The sequence below is a fragment of the Python bivittatus genome, unplaced genomic scaffold (assembly GCF_059951505.1).
Source record: "Python bivittatus isolate LINGU-HERP-01145 unplaced genomic scaffold, Pbiv_v1 ctg000980_np1212, whole genome shotgun sequence".
Classification (NCBI taxonomy): domain Eukaryota; kingdom Metazoa; phylum Chordata; class Lepidosauria; order Squamata; family Pythonidae; genus Python; species Python bivittatus.
Window position 1 is genome coordinate 7,232,058 of NW_028277125.1, and position 22,812 is coordinate 7,254,869.

The following is a 22,812-nucleotide window of genomic DNA, read 5'->3' on the forward strand; positions in this document are numbered from 1 at the left end:
GATAACCTGACAACGCATGGAGGGCTAATTCAGCTTTAAAACCAAAGCTGAAGCAAGCCCAGCATTTTAGGGATGTTTTGCCAAGCCTTTCCTTAAGAGAGACACTATAAAAATACTATTAATGATATGGACACAAGATGAAAGTGCAGAGGAACAACTTGAAGAATGGCTCTCCCTTCCAGTTTTTCCTGGGCAAATTTAGTCTTCTTCTTTGGCCAGGAAGTTCAAGGTAACACCTCCTTCAAGCCAATCTTCTGGAAATTTCATGGACCCTTCCATGCCGTGTTCTTGGCAGCAATTCAGAAGAGCCTTACCACTGTCTTCTTCTGTGATGCTTTGCAAATTCCCTCTCTGGCCTGTTGCCTTGGAGCTTTCCCTTCCAAGTACTATCAGGCCCAACCATGCTTAGCTTCTAATCCCAGTGAAGGTCAATCAGGTGTCTTTTCTCTCTCTGTGTGTCTCTCCCCACCTCCCCAGAGCATGAATGAGGAACTGCTGGATAACAGCGCTTACCTCATCCGTTCCAAATGCTGGTAGAAGGCCACCCTTCCTTCATCGAGGGTAGCACGTATGAAGTGAGGAGATAAAAAGGAAATGACGTGATAAAGTCTTCTTAATCCCTGTGGTTTCATGCAATTCAAATGAGCTTTGCCCACTTGTAATCGGAGGGAGTCGTCCTGCAGAGCCCAGACAGTGCATCACTGGTGGGAGAAGGAAGTCAAGAGGAAGAAAGGAAACTAACCGATGACTTTAGTGGGGGATAACAATAATTAGATAAAGTTCATCATTGCATCATCCCCCAATGATGCAAAATCATAGGTAGGTAAATGTAAGCAGTGGAGAAGGAGGAATTAGTGACATGGAAATAGAAACAATAAACAGCAGAGGCTCTTGTTCCAATTTTATAGGAAATATTCTAATTTCTTCTTCTTCCTCTACTCTTCTCCTTGGGAGATTCTTCATATTCCATTTTGGGTGACAATTTACACCTTGACTGGAAGGATGGGATAAGGGTCAGCAGAGACCTAGGGGTGAGACCCTTCCACTTTTCCTGTTTTTTTTTCCAAGAAGTTTTTATCCTACAATTGCTTTGCTTCATCCCCTGAATTTTGTGTGTAGCTATATGGCAACAGAGGGGCCAGGAATTCCAGACAACAATGCCTTCCATTTGCAAGGGTCCAATATTTTCTCACCAATTTTTCCATCTTTATTTTCTCTCCCTGAAATCTATTCAGGAGGGAGAGACACAATAACTGCTCAATAACCTGGCTAGGATTGTCCATCTGGAAGCACTGTGGTGGGAAAAGAAGAAAGGGTTGCATATAGAATGTGGCAACATCTGGATCTCCCAACCCAGTTTTTCTTTCTTCTCCATGGAAGAAGCTCTTGGAGAGAATAATCCTTTAAGCTCAAAGCTCTCCTTCTCTTGTTCAAAATCTCTGTGGTTAGAGGTAGACCACAGAATTCTCCTGATGAAGAAGACAGAAGGTGGCTAGAACATTCAAGACTGAGGTCTTCAACTTTTTGGGCAGAGAACAAAGCAGAATGTTCTCCCCAAACAATCATGGAATTCTTTGTATATAATCACATAAGTGTCATCTGCTTTGGCCCTTGACCCCTGTGGTATGCTGACGTGAGAGACACCAGCTCTATGGAGATGTTCACAATGTGTGTAGTGTACGTGCAGATTCCGCCTCTGTTCTGGGTGTACGCGATGGGCAGTCTTTGGACGGATCCTTTGTGCATTCAAACTTTATTTATGCGTGCAGCATCTGCCAAGATGCCTGATCTGCAGTCTTACAGAAATCTGCCTTTTTTGGGGGGTGATGAGATTGAACCGATGTGCGTTTGCAATGATTGTGCTGAAGCCTTGCATAAGAACCCCATTGATCAAAAGGGAAGCCCGTTCTATATGCATGCTGTAAGTCAGACATGGCAATGGCAAAGTGTGTTCTCATATCTCCCTACTTTTGTCCTTCTGCCTTTACATCAGAGCTGCGCAATGGTTTCTGACAGGCCAAGTGGATGGTGCAAAGTGAATCTATGGGACATTTCTTATTTTTTTTCCCCGTTTGGACGTAGCTGGGGAGGCATTTTCTAACAGCTTAAGTCTAGAGCAGTGTTTCTCAACCTTGGCAGCTTGAAGATGTGTGGACTTCAATTCCCAGAATTCCCCAGCCAGCATGCTGGCTAGGGAATTCTGGGAATTGAAGTCCACACATTTTCAAGTTGCCAAGGTTGAGAAACACCAATCTAGAGTATTTTAGAGCTTATAATTTTCATTGCCAATTTCAAACGATGAAATTGGCTGAAAGTTGAAGGCCCAGTTGGAAAGATATCAGGGACCATAAATGTGAAGTTTAGAGCTACAGATTGTCCGTTCCTGGTTTAGACATATATTTTTGATTTATTTAACATGCTTCTGTGCCACTTTTCATTAAAAGAAATCTCAGAATAGAGCAGAGAATGTAAAGAGCTGCATATTTTCTTTTGCAATGTGCCCTTGGCTAATATTTTCTGATGATTAAACATATTTTATTCATATTCTTTTTTACCCCTTTCACACAACCGTTTAAAGCTTTGCCTTCCAAAAGTTCTACCTTACCTCTTTCATGTTCATAACTACAATGAGGTAAGAACAATTGTCCCATGGTACCCTATGCCCGTAAAAAAGGGGCAGGCTTCAATTGCACAGTCACAACCGCCATCATGACTTTTTTGACCCCTCCTGGCAATACTCCTGGTCATCCTTAGAGATCTGAACCCAGATTTCTTGGACCTTTAGCCAGACACATTAACCACTGTCCCAAGGGTCTAAACAGCAAGGATTTTGACATCTTATGGAAAAGTATGGAGGGCTATATAAAATAAATATACGGACGCTAAATAGAAAGGTTGCTAATGCTCATTTCATGCATTTTCATCTTGTGGCAGATGGGCAAAAGCTTGATGACATCTGTCAGCTGTCCTCAAGCAGGCACCATCCAGATGTGTTGTTCACTGAACTACAATGTCCATAAATACCTAGCGATCAGGTTCTGAGGTGCTGGACATTGTAATCCATCATCTGGAAGACACTGAGAAGCTTAGCTTAAGATGAAGGTGTTGCCCTGAGGCACAGATACGTCGTACATCCACAGTCATGACTAGGGAACTATAAATTGTATTTTCAGAGGGAAAATACCTGTTACTCCAGAAGTGTGTAATCTGAAGTCCAGTCCTGAACCTATCCCTCTGAAATCCTTGTGTTTGGCCTCCTGGAAACCTCCCAATCTTCAGGTTGTATGCACTGATGAGGGAAAGTCTTAAATACATTAGAAATAATTAAATACATTAGAATATTTAGATTAATTACACTTCATTTTAATGAAACGTCAATGTCAATGAAACCCTTGCTAGGTTGTGCCTCGTACCTACTTCTCTGGCGAACAAAGCTGCTGCCGTGCCCGGGAAAAGCCTTCCAATGGCTTGCAGGAACCGATCAGGGGTGTGCAAGTGTTTCAGGCCAGATGTTCCCTGACTGGCAAGGATAATACTTTCACTGCAACTGACCCAGGGCTAAGCCAAGCTGCTCCCCACCCATCCTTGAGTCAGCAAAACGACACGGGCATGAATTCTGCCTCTCCAGTGCCAATCCCTATCTGTTCAGACTCATTGCCGAAGGATGTTTTCCTGACTGGCGAGCGTGCCCAGGGATTGGTGAGAAGCAACGGGAGCGATTTCCACCTCTGCTTGTGCTGCTATCCATGTTCAGCACATCAGCAGCCAACAGGGAAAGGATCCATCAATCAGGGCACTGGGACAGGAACGGGGTGAGTCTGATTTTGGGGCTCTGTCTTCTCTACGTTGGTTGATTGGCCCCTCTGCCCACCTGGACACGTGCCAAGTTAAAACCATGCAAAATAAAGAAAGATATTGGAAGACCACGAGGCAGAAACTGCCCCAGAGAAACAGGGGAGAAGCCCTGTCATATATGTGCAACTAGCAAGGACGGGCAGCTTGGGAGAACTGAAACTGATTAGCTGCTGGCCAACCTTTCTTCCTCCACGAGCAAGAGGAGGGAAAATTCAGTGAAACTGACCAGTTCAAGGTCAGTTGGCAACAAAAGTAGAAACTCCCTCATTGGCTTGGACGTTACAATGAGGATAAATGGGGCTGCTTACATCTGAGCATGGTTTTTGGCCCATTTCACATTCCAGAAGATGGAAATTTTCCCAACAGCTGTAACTTGGATTAGTTGTTGGTTCCATTCATTTATAGTTACTGTGGATGCATTTGCTCCTGACAAAAGTTTTCATTGATTGTTTTGTCAACTGCTGTGAATCTGTACTGATTTGGCAGCATTCAGAATGGGTAGATAGACAGATAGATAATTTTCAGAATACTGAGAAGTGGGTCAGCCCAATCATACTGCCCCTTCTTCCCCAGATAAAACGTTGGCAATCTGCTGTGCTACGTTAGAAGCCCAAAAACAAATTGGTGTGAAAGAGCGGGGGGGAAAAAGATGAGTGATGGGTCTGAAAGGAGCTGAGGAAATAATGTGCAAATGAGGGGGAAATGCCCGGAGAGAAATATCTGCAGTGGAAAATGGCTAGTCACCAAAGAGTGTGCCTTTTTATCTCCTAACGTTCTTACTACTAACGGGTGGGGATGTGTAACACGTTTTGCCTGCCTTGAGGCTCTCTAATGTTGGAATAAGGAGGAAAATGCTGCTTCTGTAGTAGTTCAGTTGGTGACGTAAGATTGTCTCAGATATTGGCTGCGAAGGAAGTGAAATGAACACCCTGGGGACAAGGAACATCCTTAGGGGGAGTCAAAAAAGTCAACAGGGTGGCTGCATGGTTGATTGCACGGTTGTGGCTCCATCTTGACTTTTTTGACACTCCCCCACCCCACAGACATCCCCCAGGGCCTGACGGTGCAATGGAGCATATGGAGACAGGGCAACTGTCCCTGGAGATTGATAGAGAAATATTTCTTTATTTATTAGATTATCTCTCTCTTTTTTCCATGAGCTCAAGGTGGCTTATCCAGGATCTTCTTTTATTTTATTCTTTTCCACAACAACCCTGCAAAGCAGTTTGGATTGAGAAACCATGACTGGCCCCAAATCACCCCAATGAAATGATCCTAAAGGAAACTGGAAAGAAAGGTGGGATAGAAATCTAATAGTGAAATGGAATCAACGTATGGGCACATGGAAAAATAGACAAAGGAGGGTTGTCCCTGCAACAACAGCCCTGCGAGGTAGACTGGGCTGAGGCAGAGAGATTAGCTGAAGGGGGAAACGAACATCCTACCTTATGGGCCGAAAAGCAAATCATCAGGGTGATTTGGGGCCAGTCGTGGTTTCTCAGTCCAAACTGCTTTGCAGGGTTGTTGTGGAAAAGATTAGCTGAACTCAGGTTTTCCCACTCCAGCCTTTCAATCCCTGCAGCAAGCTTTTGGACCCATAAGGTAGGATAAATCATTCCTGAGAAGGGCTACTGAAAATTTGGGATCTGCCAAGGGCTGGCTAAGTTTTGTAAGTGCCATCCTGTTTCTGTCTCACCAGACAACTGAGAATAAGCAGGGATTTATTGCAGAAGCTGGGTTTCTGCCGAGATGTACGAGGTGAGGTCCTGCTTTTATGGTTTTTAATACATTTTTGACGATGAAATTGAAACAGCCTCATAAAGGCAGCCCCCCCCGAAAAAAGTTGGAGAAGCCAACCATTGATTAGACACGTAATTCTTCTCCTGCCATTTAATCAATGGCCTTTTAATCTGCATTTCGTTAGCTTATTTCTGTTTAAGATTAGTAGCTAGGACATGATGAGAAGATTGTTTCCCCAGCCAGGGGTTGCAACAGCTGGTTTGGGGCATGCCGTGGGGGGACCACGTCTGGCAGCCACCTGTCTTACAGGTGCACCTCTGAGCTAAAGGTAACATCTTTCTTGAGTTAAGTTCAGATCCTGATGACATCGTGGACACATCTGTATCCTGTTAATTTATTTATTCAGTTGCTTGAGGGGCTCCCCAACTACAAACGATTGTTTTCTTGCCAACTGCAAGAAAACAACTTTTTATGAGCTATTTTTACAACTTCGCAGCTTAGTGTGCAGCCCCAGGATTTCCTGGTGGTGTCTCATCCAAGGACTCAACAGGTCCTACCCTACTTAGCTTTCTTGGACTTAGCAAAGGTCACCCAGGTATATCTGGGCCATGTATAAGCAGTGGGGGGGGGGGGCAAATTGGCAAGGTGGGACGAGAAGACCCAGGACAGGAAATATAAAGCCGAAGGCAAGAATCATGGGTCATAGCACCAACTGCATAAGTGGGCGGATACTGGGAGGTGGATGGTGGGCCAGGCAGTCAGTGGCTCAAGTGCCAAGATGTCTTGCAGGGATGATGGAGCATGGACAGTTCAAGTTGGGGGAGACTAGGCCTCAGAACAGGTTCTGGCCCTTTTTCTCAGCCATGCTCATGAGCGCTGTCGCGTTTTAAACCGAACACTGTAGTCATGCTTTTAACAAGGGTCGGGCCTACAGTCAGGTCATGCGCATGCTTGGTTCTCCATGCCCCAAGGAGCCATTCTTGCCATTCAAGGTGCCAAGTATAGGAGCAAGCTTTGAGCACTGTGACACTTAGCCCCGGCACTTTCTTACAATCCAGACCTACCACTGGGGAAGAGATTCTTCTTCTTCTTCTTCTTCTTCTTCTTCTTCTTCTTCTTCTTCTTCTTCTTCTTCTTCTTCTTCTTCTTCTTCTTCTTCTTCTTCTTCTTCTTCTTCTTCTTCTTCTTCTTCTTCTTCTTCTTCTTCTTCTTCTTCTTCTTCTTCTTCTTCTTCTTCTTCTTCTTCTTCTTCTTCTTCTCCTTCTCCTTCTCTTTCTCTTTCTCCTTCTCCTTCTCCTCCTCCTCCTCCTCCTCCTCCTCCTCTGCTGTTGCTACCGCTTCTGCTGCTTCCTCTTCCTCTTCCAAAATTTCTAAAATTCTATAATTTCTAAAAGACAAATCAAAAAAAAAGAAAAGAAAAGAAAGAAAAAGAGAAAGAGAAAGAGAAAGAAACAGAAACAGAAAAGTGCAGGAAACAAAGAGAAGAAAAGAAATATGACTTCCCACCTTCTTTTTAACAGATAGTTACAATTCTAAAATCCCTCCTCTCTCTTAGATATTATATAAGTCCCTTCAGCCCCTCGTTTAATCCAAGTCTATCTTAATCTTCAAACCCATAAATCATCATTTTGTTTCTTCTTTCAGCAAAAAAGGGAAGAGCTTCTTCTGAGCTTGTGCAGAGTCCTTGATGTAAAAGGAACAGGCTTGGTAGAGGTCTTGGAGAAACTTTTAAAAATTAAGCACCCTTTCCCATCCTTGACTTGAGGTTGGAGCCCTGAGACTGACCTCTTTTTATCAGAAGGCCAGAGCAGAGGTGATGGGCTGAGAAAACCTACTCTGTCCTATTAATCTCTCAGCTATAAAAATAGCAATTTAAGAGGATGTCATTATTCATAGCTTCTCTGTCCACAGGGAGTGCTCCAACTGTCTATCACTGTATAGCAAGCATTAGGAAAAGAGAGATGTTAATATCTCAAGTTCCCAAACCCCATTTCTTATCATATTCGATATTCAGCTTCTGGGCTGCTAACGGAGCAGGTAAAAAGGACAACAGAAGAAAAAAATCACTTTAAAGCTTTTTCTGCAGGAATCAGGCGCAAACATCTCGCTTGCCTGGAGTTGCACATGAGTCTTCTCCAAAGAGACCCCCTCTAGCCCCCCACTCCAAAAACAGAAGCAATTCAAACTAGCAAGCAGGAAGATGTCTTCAGTTGGGGTGTCTGCAGGGTTTCAGCGGGGTAGGGTCAAAAAAGTCAAGATGACAGCCCCAAAGGTATGATGGAAGCTCCACCCATTTTTAGGTGACCATACCCTGCAGATACCCTGGTTGAGTGAGTTTGTCTCTCCTGCTAAGTTATGGCCCAGCCGTGACGGGTTGTGTGTGGATCAGATTGTTGTGACTTGGTTTGCAAACCAGCTTTAATGCAACGAATGGACCCTGGTTTGGGGGCCTAGGGTTACGTGCAGACCTAGCCAAGATGGCTTCATCAGCTAAACAATGGTTTCAAAAAGCTCAGGGCAAAGTTTGAGGGGGAGCAGAACTCAATTTCCTGGCCTTCAGTGGAGGTAGCCGGTCAGCTGATGGCATCGTGACCTCACCGGAAGAGGCATCATTGATTCAGGGGGCTTATTTTTTATTTATTTATTTATTTGAAGATAGGAATGATAGCATGAAGCATCTGGGTAGGGAATCTCTCCCGTTGCACCCTTAAAAGTCCCAAGTAGCCTCAGACAGGTAGTTATCACCTGGGGTTATTCGTTGGGCGGATTAAAAGTCACAATCACGGGATCAAAGCCCTGCCCTTTTTTACGTGAGCTTAAAAAAATTATTTTTTAAAATAAAATAAAATAAAATAAATAAATAAAAATAAAAACTTATTTTTATTCCTTATGTTTTACTGATTTTATTGCATTTTATTTTATTTGCATTGCTTTACTGAATTACTGATTTCGTTTAATTTTTGATGTAATACTGTATTTATTGCATTTTATCTTTGGCTTTTATGTTTTATTGATTTTGTTGGATTTAAATTGTTTAAAGAGTTACTTAGTTAAATTGTTTTATTTAATACTATATTTATTATACTGTAAATCTTTACCTTTTGTGTTTTATTGATTGTATTGTATTGTATTGTACTGAAACTGGTTTATTTAATTATTTATTTGATTAAATTATTTTATATAATATTGCATTTGTTGTATTGTATCTTTTATCTTTTACTGATTTTATTGTATTTTATATTTTTCAATTGTTTTATTCTTTTAATTAATTAAATTATTTTATTTAACATTGCGTTTCTTGCATTTTATCTTTATTTTTTAATGTATTTTATTGTAATTTCTTTGTTTCATATACAAGTTTACTAGAAGATGATGATGATTCCCTCTTCTTTGCAGTCACCCTGTAATCACTTTTCAGCTCCATCTTGCCTTTTGAATTCCTCCCCTCCAAATAGGGATAATTTCCATATTTGAACGTTTGAAGGGTTAAAATGGAACCCTTAATTGTCCTAGGGTTTAAGGAACCCCATTTCCCCTTTTAACTCCCCCCACAAAAACCCCCACTATTTTATTTTTTTAAACCCAACCTAGATACCCACCATACTGTTAACTCTTGGGGTAAGGAAGACTAGGCAAAGCACAAAAACAGAATAGAAAACAATAAGATGGAGAAATTAAAGCACGAGTGATGAAAAACAAAGACAGATGAAGCCAACAGAACATCTCAAAGAGAAATAGAGCTGAATCTAGTTTCTGCCAACACCCTTCCCTATCCCTCTTCCTACCTTTCCACCCTTGCAAACTCTCCCCACTTCCGCCAGGGCCATCCACAACTTCCTCACATTGCTGTTTCTTCTTTTGAAACAGAAGAACAGGCTGAGAATGCAAAAGGTGGCGATGGCCATCCTGGTTGGGGAATTCTGGGTGCCCAAGTCTACATACCTAGAGGATGTCTCACTTAGATTGTAGCAACTGGCTGTGAATATACATCCCTCTTTCAACTTATGCACATTTTATGCAACTACATCCCCTCTTTCTTTTTCTTGCTCATTTGAGGCAATGCATTATTTCTCCTCCTCCTCCTCCTTCTCCTCCTCCTCCTCTTTAACAATGTGGCCATCCTAGAATGTAAAGAACGGAGCACACCTCTTGGGCGCCACCATTCCCACCACCAGCTCCGTGACGTGCCTCTGCTCTGGAGACACACTGTTTGCTTCATTTGTGTTTGTCTTTGCCTCCCGCTGGACTTTCCCACTTCTAACGGATCAGATTTAGCAGCAGTACATAATACCCTTTGATGAAAATGAATTAACAAACGTTGTTGCTTTTGGGTTGGGGGGAAGAAGATCCCAAACATTTCTTATTTGGACTAGGCAAACCCGACGTTTGGATCATCACATTCCATCCCACTGACATCACCTAAGGATCCTTCCCAACACACAGAGCCTTTGCTGTTCTCCACTTCTGTACCTCCTGCTGTTCCAGCCTTTGGCGATGAAAAAACAGTGTCTGTATCCTGCACCGCTCAAGAAGCTTAAAGGTCCACGGCCCGCCTCTTTGTCTAGGCCGAGCAGAAAACAAAGACTGAATGGGGCACAGTGAAACTATCCATTAATCTGGGGAATTCAGGACAGAGAATGGGGAGGGGGGAACATCTGATCCCCAAATAATCTGCCAGGGGTCTTGAGCGAAAGTGGGGAGTCTTCCATCCTTCACGCAAAGAGGCCTGCTTCTCAAGTCATTATTGTCAGAATCTCTGTGGTCCCACCATGCGTTGGAAAGGTTTGAAGCAAGAAAGCCCCAAAATGGTGGAGGTATGATATTAATCTTCATTAAATGATCCCAAGCACAGTTTGCAGGTTTAATTATCTGAAGTCTCTTGCAGGGGAGAAAAAAATGTCCAAGAGTTTTCTACCACCTGAGAGACCAAGCAATTTATTGGTGCATAAGCTTTTGTGGACTGCAGTCCACTGCACCAGATGTTAGCAACTTCTTCTGAATCAGCGTTTCTCAACCTTAGCAACTTTAAGAGGTGTGGACTTCAACTCCCAGAATTCCCCAGCCAGCATGCTCCACACATCTTAAAGTTGCCAGGTTTGAAAAACATTGATCTACATGTTTGTTACCTGGATCTGTTACCCAGCTAGGAAGCAAAACTGAGGGAGAGCTATCTTCCTCCTGTCCATGCCTCTCAGCTTCCTGAATGCATACAGCTGGCCACAATGTGACATGGACATCTAGGCTACCTTGGCGTTTGGCCTGATCCAGACTTGAGACTTTCTGGATTCTCTGGTATGGTACATCATGGAGCAACAGCACGGCACCACTTCCTTGGGGTGGGGGTGGGGGGGAGGATGCAATCTGTAGCATACAGGATGAAAAAACTTCCCCACCACCATTGAGTTGAGATCGCCTCCTGGGGACTTGAGCAAGTAACAGATGGTGGCCTGCACTGCAGCACAGCTGCTGGGGATTGTGGGAAAAGATTCCCTTGGTTTAGGGAGCTGCAGCCAGGTGAAACTCTGAATCATCATTTTGCCTTTGATCCAGAAATATTGCCCAGCCCTTCTTTGTGCAGCTGCCATTTTTGTTAACTGATTAATATAGGAAAGCGGATTACTCCTAGCTTTCTCCCAGTTTCAGTTGGTGTTATCAATAACCAAAGAAGACTTTTGCAAGGAAAAGAATGGGTTGGAGGGGTGGCTGTTACTGGTGAGATCCCTGTCCTGGAATCCAGAGGGTGACATCAGGGGAGATAAAGAGCAGCTGAGGACTTGCAAGCCAGCCATCGTAGAAACTGACTTATGATCCCCTTTATCTTGGCAAAGAAGCGGTTTTGATCTCTTCTAATTCAGCATCCTGCCTCACCATCTCTTTTTTCTTCTTTCCCTCCATGGGCTAAGCTAGGAGCCTCAGAAATGGAGGTCTCAGACTGTGGTCAGCAGGCCTTTTCTTCCTGTAACCCCTTCTTTTCCAGTTCTCAGGATTCTAGAAGGTTTCCATACTGGCTGAAAAAGGAGCATCTCGCATACAGAGCCACCACCCGTGTGGAATCCAGCTCCCTTAGTGAAACCCCAACCAACCACTCTAACACGGGCTAGTTAGGAATGTTCAGGACAACGCCAACCAATTATTTAACTCAACAAACTTGATGAGTCTGTTGGTCATAGTCTTGTAAGTAGATGCAAACCTGCTTCTTTTCAGGGTATTTAGACCTGATTAATACAGGGAGTCCCCAGTTTAAGAACGAGTTCCGTTCCCAAGGTCTGTCCTTAAGTTGAATTTGTAGGTAAGCCGGAACAGTATTATTGTATAATACTGTATAATAGTATTGTGTAATGAACTTGAACCATTGTGTATTTAACTCAAATCATTGTGCATTTAACTCAAATTTTGCTACAATAGGCTCTGTTCTTAACTATGGGTTGTCTGTAACCCAGGCATTCTTAACCTGGGGACTCCCTGTACAGTGTTTGGGTCACAAGGAAAGCTTTCTTGGTTAGATTTTCCACCTGTCCCTGATCACATTGCTATAACTTTCTGTGTGGACCAGCATTCAGTAGCCTGAAGCGTGTGTTGGGTGCATGCTAACACCCACACAGCACGTGCAAAAAGGAGAATCCTTTTAAATGGATTAGACCTGCTGGAAGACCTGCACTAATATGAGATTTCTCTGCGACCCTCTCTGGCTTTCGCTCAGCATGCTTACCCGCTTAGTGAAAAATGTAGGAACTGCCTTCACCCAGCGTGCCTGATGATAATCTTGATTGTTTGTCCTCCTGTGTCTTAATGGGGTGTGTGAATCCAGCTTGTTGAGTGTGTTGATTATTAATGATGTCATGGAAACTCCCTCCCATATGGGTTGATGCAAGCTGGTGTGTTGGGTGAACCCAAGATAAAGTAGGACTTGCCTTGCATGCTCTCAGTGAAGAGATGGTCATTCGGAGAGCAAAACCTTGTACTGATCCAATGGTGTATTCCCATCCTCTTCAGCCAGGCCGTGTAAGAGTCATATGTGCTATGATTCCTCCAAAGTGGTTTCGAAGGGTACATCTCAGGCTGGCACAGGAGCCGGTGCTGAGCTGAACACGCGTTACCACCCATCCAGAACTGCCAAAGCGAGGGGTGGGTCGATATTCAGTGGAGCAACTTAAAAACCAGTTGCAGCAGCAGAACTGCACACCGATGTTTCTTTTTCCCCTTGATGTGTCTATGGTTTGAACATGGTTTTAATGGCGCCCTCCCAGCCCTGCTCTTTGGTTTGCTCAGAATACCTCCCAAGGACAAGGTTGCCCCGTCAGATCATTCTTGACATGTTAAAGCCAGGGAGGGCAGACCAGGAAGCCACAGCTTTGACAATAGGCCCAACCTTTCGCAATAGCTGCGCTTGTGGCGAAGATGAGCTGAGACAAATGGCTCTCTGGCAATTGACCCTGGTCTCTGGAACAGAGGCTGCAGTGAAAATGATAAAACCAGAGGTCAGTTTGCCACTCCAGGGAAGACGGGCAACCCACATCCCCTTTTGGCAGCCCTTGGAGTTTCTGAGTTTGGGTAAGGCCATTTGGAGGCAAGAGACACCCTCCAATGGTGATACTGGCTGCCGAGGAGGACTACGACTGATTTTCCAAACCAAAAGAGACTTAGAACATCACTTTTGGTCTCCACAGATGACCCATTTCACCCAGTTTGCTTCATTGCCTTGTCCACTGCAGCCCTCCTCTACTCCAAAAACATCTGGCACTTGATTAAGGAAATATAGCACAGATTCAACTCTGTAGCCTTTTGTAGGGTCACTCCAATTTTTTAAAATTTATATTTATTTATATTTCAAATTTGTCACTGCCCATAGCAGTGTGGGGTGACTCTGGGCAGTTTACAGTAAAAATAGAATAAAACATTAATTAAAATAGATAAATATTAATTAATTTATTAAAATATATTAAAAACAATGCATCGGGAGATGGGCTGCTCTAAATTCTGGGTCTCTCCTCCAATATCCGATGACTGGCTTTTTTGCACAGGACTTCTACACCAATGTATGGAAGCAGGTACTATATTTTTGGCATCTGGAGTTACATCATGGACTTGTGTAGCTGATTCTTCCATGTCCTAGTTTAAGTGACAGGCTTTGTTGTTGTCTTTTCCCCATTCCCAGATGAGAGTGGCAGAAAAACAATCTTTTGCCCCAGAGTTAATGTCAGGCTAATGGCCTGGTTCTCTAATTTCATCAGCTCTTGGGGAACAGGACTGGCTGGGGAGGAAGGAACGACAGGACTCATAATTCAGTTGCAGATGGGGAAGGAATGTGCCAATTTCCAAAGCAGAAGAGCCAAAAGTCCAGCTGGGGAATGACCCTTCCATTAAACCAGAGGTGGGTAACTTATGGTATCTTGAGATGGTGGGTGGTCCCTGAGTACCCTTCTTTGCAGCAGGCAGCATGAGCAGGAGGCTTCTCCAACCCAGAAAGGGCTACTACGCATAGCTGCAAAACTAGATTTGGCTCAGGGTAACCCATACACTTGCTGCAAAGGACCTCTTTCAGAATGATCTGGGTTGAAAATGTTCCTCGTGAGAAGGGTACCTCTGGCTCAACAATGCTGGATGTTGCAGTGCCAGACAATCACGGGCACTGTTGCCACCCTTGCGTTTGAGCAAAACCAAAGCTTGTTCCCGTGTCTTCATCCTTGACGTGATGAACACAATTTATGTATCATTGCAACTAGGCCCCATTTTTTTCTCCAGAGCTGAAGATGGCACAATAGGAACTCTCTTCATTTTATCCTCAATGCCCTGTAAGTCGTTTGGGTTAAAGTTACTGGCCCCAAATCACCAATAAGCTCCATGGTTGGGGGGCTAAACCCTGGTTTTGCAAGTCCTAGTTCCACACCTTAGCAGCTACACCCCACTGCCTTTTCAAAAGAACCACATGGAAAGTATCTTTGTGAATAAAAACTCCTCCAGGTAAAGTTTGAGCATTCAATTAAGTGAAAAAGACAGGGGGGAGGGGGGAATTCAGCTGGTGTCTCCTGGCCCTTGGTTATCCTTCTGCAGGGAGGAGATTCACAAGGCTTCTGGAGGGCAGCCCCACATCACTGATAGAAAGGGTCAGCTCTGGTCCCAAACAGGTGTTTCCCGTGCTCTTAGTCCAGGAGTTTATTCAAGAAGCAGAAAGACATTCTTCAGAAAAAGCCAGACAGTCTATCCTTGTGCAGCCAACCATATCACAGCACGGCCTTCCCTTGAGTCGAGGTGTCGGTGGCAGGCAGGGGATCTCTGGAGAACAGGCCATTGGTTTTTGACAACCTGGATGTCACTGAAGTCCAAATGTTCTGCTTCCCAAATGAATTCTGGGCACCAGAAGAAGATATTGTATTTCTCTTTGCTGGTGGGTAGATACCAGTAAGAAGACTGTTGCAAGAAGAGGCAAGCAAGTGGAGAGTTTTATTAGCCCTAGCAGATAAGAGCTGCAAAACACCTGGAAACCACTAGAGGGCAACAAGGAGTTAGCTTTTTCCACCTATCTCTGCTGCTCTCTTGTGGTTATCCAGAGTATTGCAGCCCAGACCTGCTAATCCTGTTCCAATCTTGCTCCTGAAATTCTTGAAGAACAAAAAATAAATGGTGAAAGACCCTTAGTTCATGGGTTTGTCTCATTGCTCTGCCCATGAAATGAATTGGGAGAAAGATACCATGGGACAGATTAGGAGACAAGGCAGCCTGGGGACACGCAACATGCGTGCTTGCGGACATGGGTTCACAAGACACAATTGTTGAATCCAACATACCACGGAACATGATTTGGCATGATGGGTTCATACAGTGTGTTGTGCTGAAGGCTGGGTTCCCACAGCATGCTGATTAGCAAGCTGCCTAAATGCATTTTAGCTTTGTTTAATATGTTGTGTGAACCCAGTCAAGGGTTTATGGAAGGAAGGTAAGACAGAAGTAATGAGAAAGTGGCTGTGTTGTGAGAAATTCTTTGCAGTAGGCTGGGACAGACAGTCTGTGACCTCCAGTCTACAAGTGATGCACTTTTTTTCCCTTTTAGCTTAAAATTGGCTCCCCAAAGTTGAATAAACCCCCATTTCCAGGAAATTCCTGTCAAAATCCGGGAAAACCCCAAAGCAAAACAATTGGGTCATGAGAATGGCAGGATTCTGCCCATCTGGTATGGTGATCGTGCAGATGGAGGTCTTTGGGTTCCCCTCCTCAAATGGGAAATGTGAGTTCTGCCCACCAACAGGTTGCCCAGCCCAGGGGATGGGTGGGTAGGTGGGTTGTAGAGCCTCAGGCAGATGGGTTCTTCTGATTTTGCCAGCAGAGGGAAGCGATGGCACACGGTCCTGGAAAAAACTAGAAAGCAACTTGGCAGGGAATCCCGCCCTGGCCCAGGGAGAAACATGCCATCACCTGCTGCTGGCATTCTTCTTCTCTTGACAATGTCTGCATCACAAATTGGGGAGGAACAGCATCCTTTGCAGGGCAACTTCCCTCCCTGCCCACTGGGCTCCATTCTGGGTGGCTGGGCTACTAAAACAAAGGAAAGCAACTGAAACAGATGGGATTTAGATCAGGGTAGAGGTCTATGGACTTCTGCAAGGGGTTCCTATGTAGGCCTTCCTCTGGATCCTGGTCCCAGCATGGATGTCACAGATCAACAGGAATAGGCGCATTCTGGAACTACTCTGTTAAGGGACCTATTGAAGTCATTCTCTGTGCCAGAATTCTCAAGGAGATGCCAGCTCTCCTGTCCCCCAAAACCTAAAAAAAGGGAAAGGAACATTCCCCTCTTATTTCAGGGGCTTTCTTCCATTGCTGAATGGATGTGTCCACTACCCATCCTTCAGTAGATAAAATTATACCAGCATGAAATGTCCTGTTCCCACAGCCGATCCCGATCCTGCCTCTGTTGCCTTCATTCCCAGCCACTACCAGTCCCCTTGAAGGGATCATAGACTCCTGCAGATCAGGTGTTGAGAGGTGGCTAAACCCAGCATCTTGGCTTTTAAGAAGCAGGGCAGCAAGAGTATTGATTCTTTTGAACGTTGGTGTTGGAGAAGACTCTTGAGAAGACCATGATCACCCCCCCAAAAAAAACCAATGGATCATAGGACAAGTCAACTCAGAGTTACCACTTGAAGCACAAATGAGCAGGCTCAAATTATCCTACTTGGGACACATTATGGAAAAACCATCTCCCTTGAGAAATCCATAATGCTGGGAAAGGTGGAAAGAAAGAGGAGAATGACCAGCAACAAGGTGGAAGGAGTTAATTACAGCAGTGATGGATGCACTGATGGAAAATTGAAGGTTGGGGATAGCTCCTTCTGGATAGGGTTTATCTCTATGAGTGCTTCTCAAACCTGGGTAAATTACCCAAAATTGGGTAAAAGTGGTTTTTCTTTGGGCAACAACACATGAACCCATTACCCAATAACAACAGGGACATTTAAATTGACTTAAAGATTGCCACGTGTCTAAAATATATTCGAAACTCTCCCGAAGGATTTCTATCAAGAAGAAAATCAATGAAATTACCAATGGTAGTTTGTTGAAATGACATAAAGATCATTTAATGATTGTTTATATAATACAGGTAGTCCTCAAGTTACGACCATTCATTCAGTGACCATTCAAATTTAGGGCTTTGGGTAATGAAGGAAAAAGTTTGGGAAGCACTGACCTATGTGGTCTCTAGGAATCACCACTGACTTGATGGCACATAATCAGTCAACCAACCAATCAATCAACCAATCCAGGAGTCTAGCCATGTCTCAAAATTTGCCTTGTCCCCAGCTCATATTTGTACTAGGAAGAGCAATTAAAGGATATTTTTCAAGCTGGCAGAAAATCCACCAATTGCTCTACCTTAACTTCTTCCATGTTAATGCTATCAGAATAGCACCGTCTACCAGCTTCATTATCAAGGCAGAATAAAGAAGTCGAGACAGAGCAAATTATGCCAGCATACATTCTGTGTCACCTCATGGACTAGAAGAAAACAGATTAAATTGGCTATCAAGAAGTGACTTTAAGGTTGCTTCACTAGTGGGCTAGGGAGGACACGAAGACAAGATTGTGGGGACAAGATGCAGAAGGTATAACACAAGGAATGGATTATGAAAATGGGGGCTTAGAAAAATCTAAATAGTCCAATCCTGAATCCTCTTCAGTCTTTTTGTAGAACTTCAAAGATCTATGCCATGGTCCTCTTCCTCACCCAGTCTAGTTGATAGCAACCCCAAAGTATATAAAAAAATTATTTCCAAATCATATGAGTGGTTAGAGGAGAAGAAGAGAATAAAAGGATGCGAAATTCCCATAAATACCTCTTCAGGATCCTTAGGAACTCTTGCTATGGTTTAATTTGAAGTTCTTCCCAAACACATGTTGTCAAGGAATGATTGTGCCATGGTTAGATACCAGAAGGGACATAGCCTCAATCTTGATTTCTGGGAAAGTTGTGGCTGTTCAGAGTTGGACAGTGACATGGTTTTTGAGTTCAGCAAAGATTGGTGAATGAGGTTTCTCCCAAATGTACAAAAGGATTTCACACAGTTATCTATCCTTAGATATGGAGGAGCCAACACATGGAGTAGCTTAAATGACCTCTGAGAGTCATCTGCATACAAACTGCCTCTTTGCCCCAGAGCTCAGATGATGTGGATCCAAGAAACATTCATTCTATTCTGTCTTATATTGACATTTTTTGCTGTGCTGTGAACTCTGCTTCTGGAAGTTAGCATGTTCAGGTGACCTATGACATTCCTCACTGGCAGTCTTCTCTACTGGCTAACCCAGGAGATGATGGAAGTCAATATGGAAACTAGTTTATTCCCTGGATGTTCTTTATTCTTGACTCCACTCCAGCCTGCTCTGGTCTTTTGTTGGTTTTTCAACAAATCTTTGGAAACCTCTTGTATGGAATTTTATTATGTGGTGTGTTCTGCCAGATTTAATCCTTGGAACGTCCTCAAAACACTTCAACATCTCTTTTGCAAAAGTAGTGGAAGGAACTTCTACCACTTTTGGTTCTTAAAAGGCTTTTATCAATAGAGTTCATGCCCAGCCAGCTCTTGACCATCATATTTTATAAAGATTGGCGCTGATCCCACATTCAGGATTCCGTAACATATTCTGATGACCTTTGAGATGTCTGTTCTGCAGTGATCTATGGGAGTTTAAAGTGGTATTCCAGGAACCTGGAAATATAGGTCCTGTGGGGATCTGGGGAAGAATTTCTTCAAATTAAACTACAGCAATAGTTCCTAAGGGGTGTTCTGCAAAGATACTTATGTGAATTTTACATCATTTTAACTATCCTTCTTGGCTTAATTACCCATACAATCTGAAAACAAGTGTTTCATATACCTCTGTTGCCATCAACTAGATCAGTGTTTCTCAACCTTATCAACTTTAAGATGTGTGGACCAACACCCAGAATTCCAGGGTGACCACTGGACAAATCTCTGAAGTTCAGCAGAAGGACCAAAGAGGATTTCAAATTGGATTACTGAGATTTCTCTTACCTTCCATTTTCATTGTCTTTTGCTTTGGGGTCCTGCTGTCTGTTTTGCCTGTCTTCTCATTTTGAACAGGGAGTTTATTTTATTTTGCAGAATTCGCTCTCAGCACAGCTTTCTGTGCCTTTCTCATGTTTTCTTCTTCTTTTTCCACCAGGAAAAAACAACTGAGCACGTGTAATCAGACTGTTTTCAGAAATCCTGCTCCTCTTCTCTGTTTCTTGCAGTTACAGCCACAGTAGTATCACTCATCATCCTACGCCTGTCTGCTGAGAAGTTGGCAGCGCTAATGAGTTCCATGATATTTAGGCCTAAGTAAATGTGACTAGGAATGCAACTTTACTTCATGGGGAGCATATGTTTCCACCAGCACAGAAATAAATGGAAATATAACCACTTTTGTTGTCCTTGAAATTGCATGCAGCCTCTAATTAGATTGTATATTATCTAGCAACGAGCTAACATAACATGTCATCTATCTGATGCACTAATCAACTAACAGGTGAACTATAACTAATTCTCTCGATTAAGCCATTTCCAATTTACTGTCATGCATGTTTCTCCCCAGGACTGTGTTCTATTAATGGTAACTGAGTTCCCCATTCTTGAGACATGATTATATCACTATTCATCCTCTCGTTTCTCCAGGCCCGTCACTCCTGACATCAGCCTCCTGCCAGGCTGAAGAAAGCTTAGGTTGAGCAAGCGTTGCTACAGGGGAGTTCAGACGCACTGACTCCAGGTACACGTGGCATTCATTGCCTCTTTGCTAGCATTACTCTATGCTTTGGCTCAGGAACCTATTTTGTTCCAGAAATGTGAAGCAAGCATGCCGGAGCCTTGGAGAGATGCCAGGTACGAGAAGAATGCTTCAGATGGCTGCAGAGAGGACAGACTCAATTGCTGGTGTGCTGGCTCCGTTGACGGAATTAAAGGTAATTGCTCCCAGAGAAGGGCTAATATGTGTATACTGTACGCCATCCTGACTGCCAATCTATTTTACCATCAACTAATCCAGGAGGGTACCTGTAAATAAGCCAGAACAGAGCCTGGATAAGAATCATAACCCAACCTTGGAGTTTTGCTACTTCCAAAACCAATCCAGGTCCTGATTAGAATATCACTTGCACGCTTCCCAAACATTTTGTTTTGCATTCCAATTAGCTAAGTTGGATAGCACAGCATTTTCATGGCTCAGCAAGTGAAATTTTGTAAGGCCAGCAAGAGTCTCCCTTAGATTTCTTTTTTTTTACTCCAAATTATTGATCATTTTGTTCTACTCCAGTGTGAAATCCAATGCAAAAAATAAAACATCCCCGTCTGCCTCCATGGATGAGATGGCAAAGGATCACAAATAAAGCTTTATAAAAATGATTTCAGATATCATGCCAATCGGTGGCTTCTGATAAGAAAAAAGAAAAGGAGGTGTGAAGTTTTGTACAATCGCATGTGGACAAAACGTCAGATGGGTCCGAAGTGTAGGATTGCTTATGCACAAAGAGAGGAGGGTGTGAGTTTTAACAGAAACAAAATGAGCATCGAGTTGTGGTTAGGCAAAATGTACCTGTACATCAATTACATTCTTCACACATTCTGAAATCCAAGCCAGAAACACAAATGCAAAGATGCGGGCATGTGGAAATATCATTATGCTTTTCTGTAAGTAGGGAAACGCAAACCATAATAAGCAGCAAAACTGGATGAAAAGTGGGGGGGGACCCTTTAACCAATTCTACACATTACTCCAGTGTAGTTCAATGACCAGAATCTGGCTAAGTCCAAGTTTTACAAATTACAGAGGGTGGATGTTCCTAAGCAAAACGATACACAATTCCCCCCCCCCTCCAGTGGACTTTGAATGAAAAAATAACGAGGAAACCAACGGATTAAAAAAGGCAGTCCGTCAATGTCTGCTGTTTTTTCAGGAAATGTCCATCGTTGCTAGCTTTATTAAATAGACAGCTCAATATCAATCTCTCTGTCACGGTAGAATGTACTAACCTGCGTCTCAGCATTGTTTTATTTTGGAATGAAGGATTTGATGATGCAATTGTTTAGAAAACAGTGTTTAAAAGATCTTCGTAAGGCCATTGGTCCAAATGTTGACAAATGTTTTCAAGCACATTGGCAAACCCCATATCAGGGGCAGGACGAGCGTCTAATACACGATGACGAACCTAGGCCGTGCGTGTCAAAGGTGACACACCACAATGTTTTGGGTGACACGCCAGCATTCACCAACACCTGACAACAACTATTCTGCCTGTTGGAGTTACTGAAGAAACTGAGTTTGTTTTACTCGTATTTCATGTTTGTAATCATGTGACGTTTCTTGATATAATACATAGCCGCACACATGATTGGAGTGTATATTTTAAAATAAATGAATATGTAACGAATTGTTTCTCTTTTGTTTGGGGAAGGGGTTGCGACACACCAGCAGAGTCAAGTTAGGCATTTTCCGAATTTTTGACACACCGAGCCCAAAAGGTTCGCCATCACTGGTCTAATATGTGACAGCTCACCAGGTTAAGAGAGTTCCCGACCAAAACAGGCAAAGAAGCACCAGATTATTTTTAACTTGTTATATTGATGCCTTCTTCACTCAGAATCCATGAAGCAAGTTTCTTCTGCAATTTTATCCGAGTCAGGTTTAAAGCCCACAGAATAGTAGATGTGGAATTGACCACAAGGATATTTTAGTCCAAACTTTTGCAATGTGTAGGAAAACCATGGAAACCATCCATGAGAAGTGGCCATCCAGCCTTTTCTTAAAAACCTCCCCAGATGGAGAATCCATAACCTCCGTAGGTAGACAGTTCCACTGTTGTCCAGATCTTACCATCATTTGTCCTTATATTTAAACAAAATATAGGTAGCTGTGAATATTTCTGATCCTAGTTTCTGTAGTTATGGAAAATAGTTCTTCACCATTTTCTCTGGAGCTTCCCTTTATATACCTGAACTCAGCTATTGGGTTTCCCCTCCATCTTCTTTCCTCCAGACTGAACATCCCAAGTTCCTTCAAGCCATCCTCACAGAGCATGCCCTCAACCTTGACATCCTCTGAACTTTCTCTAATCTTCCAATAATAATGCACAGCCCTTTCTCAGGGGCAATTCTTAGCGGAACCCAACTCTTACTGTGATGTTAGGAAGAGATTCTAATCCTTAGAATCACTATCCTACACATTTTATGATACAGTAGGATGAGGCTGTGTGAGGTCCGCATCACGGACAAAGGGAGTAAATTAAGGGGTAGTAGGCCATTCTGGTGATGCTATGAATAACGAGGCTCTGAGATTGTCTAGACCAGTGTTTCTCAACCTCAGCAACTTTAAGATGTGTGCCTTCAACTCCTAGAATTCCCCAGGGAATTCTGGGAGTTGAAGGCCACACATTTTAAAGCAGCTGAAGTTGAGAAACACTGGTCTAACCTACATCACTGGGTTGTTAAGAAGACAAAAAAAAGGGAGGGAGGAAGCTATTTAAACTGTGGTTGCTTTAGAGCAAAGATGGGATATAACTCCCCAAATCAACGTATGTGAGTTAGGCCATTGGTTTAAATCACTTAATGACAGCAGCAACTCCATGGAGCTTTAGCTGGGATTATCCCCTCCCTTCCTTATTACCTGGCTGACATCCTTGAAAGAGATGTGCTCCACGTCTGAGCTTGGCAAATAAATCAAATGAGG